This window comes from Triticum dicoccoides, chromosome 7B (genome assembly GCF_002162155.2).
Source record: "Triticum dicoccoides isolate Atlit2015 ecotype Zavitan chromosome 7B, WEW_v2.0, whole genome shotgun sequence".
NCBI classification, from domain to species: Eukaryota; Viridiplantae; Streptophyta; class Magnoliopsida; order Poales; family Poaceae; genus Triticum; species Triticum dicoccoides.
In genome coordinates this window covers 683650438-683655074 of record NC_041393.1, presented here as the reverse complement: position 1 = coordinate 683655074, position 4637 = coordinate 683650438, and positions in this window count along the sequence as shown.

Genomic DNA, 4637 nt, shown 5'->3' with positions numbered 1-4637 from the left:
GCTGGCGTCGGCAGCATGGGCGGGGCGGGGCGCGGCTGGCGTCGGCGGCGGGGCGGGGCTGGCGTTGGTGGCAGCATGGGCGGGGCGTCGTCATCGGTGGAGTCAAGAGGGGATCGAGCGGAGCGAGTGAGAGAGAGTCAGAGGGGGTCGAGCAGACCGGTGCTATAGCTAACTTAGCTATAGCGCGTGTTGGCAAAACGCGCTATAGCTAACTTAGCTATAGCGCTGGTCTAGCAAAAATGCGCTACTGCTACTTCTTTTCTTTATTTATTTTTTATTTTCCTTTTTCTTAGCTATAGCGCTTCCGTGGATAAAACACGCTCCCGCTAACTCTTTTTTTCTTTTTATTTTATTATTATTATTTTTATTTTTTAATTTTTCTTGCATTTCATTTTCCACAACTTATTAGTTCCTTTTTCTTTTTCTTTTCATTTCATTTTGCAAAACTTCCTTTCTTTTTCTTTTTCTTTTTCTTTCATTTGCACTTTCCTTTTTCTTTTTCTTTCATTTTGCAATATACCATTGTTACCCTTCGGATAATAATTAGTATAATATATATCTTACATCATTTGACCGCTATCGGCGGTATACAAAATAGCTAGACACACACAAACTTTGGGATTAGTTTGTTAGCTTGGGCGACGACGACACTTCAGACTGATCTTCTTCCCTCTTTTGTTCGTTGTCGAATAATTGAGGCCATGGTCGTGACTTTTCCTTCTCTAGGGATTACGATCTTTCGTAGGTAATGTAGTCTTCATTCTTCTTTTGACATATGTTTCGTCGTCATCAGCATCATCTTCCCTCATCGGATCACCGTACTGGTCATAGTCTTCCTTGTTGGCGACTCCATCCATTCCGGCGATGGTCCTTTTACTTCTCCTCACAACAACATGGCTGGGATTGATCGGATCAGTTATGAAGAAACATTGTGTCGCGTGTCTAGCGTGTACCCATGGCTCATTTTTGGCGATGGCGTTGACGGTACCGCTATCATCGGAGTCAGGTATACACATGGTAGTGAAATGTCGGTTTTCTCTGTGTACATTTTTAGCCCATCTGACACGGAACATCGTCGCGTTATGCAATCCTGAGTAGTTAAGCTCCCATATCTCTTCGACCCTTCCATAATATCTTTCAATTACATTCCCGGTCATGGCTTCCATCGTCACCCCTGAGTTTTGGTCATCACTATTTTTATCTTTCTCCTCCGTGTAGAACGTGTATCCGTTGATATCGTATGCTTGATAAGTCGCGAGGTTGGTCGAGTGGCCATGTGCTAAGGCGTATATGAGTGTTCCGTTCGGACAACCCTCGTCCGGGGGATTAGCCAGAACTCGCTCTTTGAACCAACTCAAGAAAGTGGAGTTGTGCTCTCTAATAACTTCAGCGTCCATCCTGTGCACCCCACGGTCATGGTACTTCTTTGCGATGGTCTCTTTGTGCAGTGTCACGAAATCTTCTAGCACATCTAGGTGTTGTAGCACTACTAAGTTTGCCCTGTCAAGGTCGTTTTGTTGGCCCAAGCGTAACACATTCACATCCCTATGACCGTTGGTGTGACCTTCGCCTACGAGCCTTCCACAGTGCTTGTTGACGGGCAAACCAACAATAGGGTTGTTGGTCAGATAACTCTCACAGAAAGAGATGCACTCTTTGGGCAGATATCCCTGGGCTATGCTTCCATCTGGACAGGACATGTTATGAACGAATCCTTTGATTACCCCATTCATCCTCTCGAATGGCATCATGCTATGCAGGAATGTCGGCCCTAGGTCGATGATGTCGTCCACGATGTGGACACATACATGCACCATGACATCAAAGAACGCGGGCGGGAAGTACATCTCTAGCTCATTCAGTATGACAACAATCTCTTCATGTAGCCTATGGAGTTGCTTCACACTGATCGACTTTCGAGAGATAGCATCAAAAAAGTGGCATAGGTCAGTAAGCGTCTCACTCACATGTGTGTCCATAATCCCTCTAAGTGCAACCGGGAGTAACTACATCATCATCACATGACAGTCATGAGACTTCATCCCACTGAACCTTTTTTTCTTAGTGTCCAGATATCTGCTTATCTTCCCACAGTATCCGGAACTAACTTTGATTCCGGCAAGGCACTTGAACAATTGATCGACCTCCTTCGGATCTAAGGTGAAGCAAGAGGGGGGCAATATTGTTCTTCCTTCATGTTTACTTTTTTGCCCCTATCTTCCGTCTCCGTCTCCGTCTCGGTCTCCTCTAACGACATTTTACCGGGCATTTGATGATCTTTCCTGATTTTTAAAAATTCCAAGTCTTTTCTTGCCTTCGGCCCATCCTTGGTCCTCTCCGGCATGTTCATCAATGTTCCAAGCAAACTCTCAAGGATACTTTTTGTGATATGCATTTGATCAAGGCTATGAGGCGTGTCGAGTATGGGCTAGTATTCCAAGTCCCAGAAAACAGATCTCGTCTTCCATATCTTCAGCAGGGGCTCCGACGCCTTTTTCTTCGTCTTTCCCAGCGAGGGGCACTCTTCCCAGTTCTTCAATAACTCATATATTTCTGCACCGCTACGCTTACGTGGAGGACCTCAATGCTCGGCCTTACCATTGAATAGATCTACACGCTTTCTCCATGGGTCATCCTTCTCGAGCCATCTTCATGCCCCGTGTACACGATTTTCAAAGACCCGCCATCTTTCGATAGCTGCAGAGAAGTTGTATCATCCATGCACCTCGTGCATCCGCAATATCCATGGCACACCTGGCTGGAGAGATAGCCGTAACCGAGATAGTCCTGCACCGTCGTGATCAGCGCGACTCTCATGTAGAAATACTCTCCTTTGCTTGCATCCCATGTCTTGGCCGGTGTTGTCCATAAGGTCTGTAACTCCTCTTTCAGTAACCCGAGATACAGATTTATATCATTTCCCAGTTGTCTCGGCCCTAGAATAAGCATAGCCATGTGTATGTATTTTTCCTGCATGCACAACCAGGGGGGAGGTTGTACATCCATACAAACACGGGCCATGTGCTATGATTGGTGTTATGGTTGCCAAATGGATTCATGCCATAACTACTAGCGCCAAACACGATGTTCCTTGGATCATTTGCGAAAAATTCAAATTCAGCATTTAATGCTCTCCACTAGCTAGCATCTGCGAGGTGTCTCAGCTTCGGTTCATCTCCGTCATCTGGCTTCACCCTCTCCGCGTGCCAGTTCATAAGCTTTGCTTCCTTAGGATCTACGAAATACCGCTGTAGACGCGGAGTGATCAGAAAGTACCATACAACTTTTTGTGGAGCTTTCTTTTCGGCCTTTTTATATCGTGAGAATTGCACTTTGGACAGATGGTTTTTTCCGCGTGCTCGTTCCGATATATGATGCAATCATGGATGCATGCATGATATATAATATGTGGCAGATCAAGAGGGCAGACGATTTTCTTAGCCTCCTCGACACTAGTAGGATACAGGCTTCCCGCGAGAAGAACCTTCTTTAGGTACTTCAAAAGCTCATCCAGGCTTGTATCTGTCCATTTGTTTTTTGCCTTCATCTTTAGAAGTTCTAGTGTGAAACTCAAGTGGGTCACCTCGGGATTATTGCAACCATCATACAAAGGAGTCATCGAGTCTACCTCCAGTTGCGCCAGTTTGGCCTCTTCTCTAGAAGCAGCTCTGTCGCTAGTCGTCTTCTTGCGAAGCAGGTCTCAAACATGCGGGTCCCGCATGGCTGAACTTAGTAGCGACGAATATGGTGGCGTGTCCACGTCTTCTCCTCCTTGAACTGCCTCTTCGCCATCGACATTTCCGAGGCCGTCTTCCTCTTCGGGCACATAATCGGTCATCTCTTCGTCTGATGGCCCCATGTCGTTATTTCCTACACCGTCGACGTCCTCCTCCTCCTCATCATCTTCTTCTTCTTCTTCTTCACTTATCCACCGAGTATGGCCATGCATGAAACCATGCATGAGCAGGTGCACCTTTAATTTACCACCCTCAAAGGGGTCGAGCCTGACTCTTCCTTTGCATTTTCGACACAGACATAAAACATCCCTCAGTCTTTTTTCATACATGTCATCCACAGTGGATTCCCAGTATCTTTCCACCATCCTTCCATTGACCTTCATGATCACCTGCGGGCGGAGCAAATATTATAACCACGTATATATGCATGCATGGATCAAATTCATACAAAAATTCGGCATGACCTTCCCTAAACATAGGACATATTGAGTTTGCATGCCCGAAATTCACCGAAATGGAATTGAATCGACATTTCAGCAAAACATAGGCAACTAATGTTACCCACATTATTTCATCAAATACACAATGTAGGCAACTCAAATTATGCTACAGACAATTCGGTATATTCTCATACCGCCCATATATATATATAGTTTCGGTCCTATCCACACAAACACTTTTTTTGCTCACCTATGTGTCGAGAGGGATATCGAGCACCTTTCTTCTTAATTACCTAATAGCTCTATAGATATATAGCTCTAACTAGCTAGCTAGCTAGGGAGAGAGTGGGAGGAGAGGGAGAGGCGAAGAGAAGAGGGGAGGAGAGGGAGAGGAGAAGAGGGAAGGCATTAATGGAAGGGGGTGGTGGAGGGCAAAGAAGAGGGGGAGAGAGGGCATTAA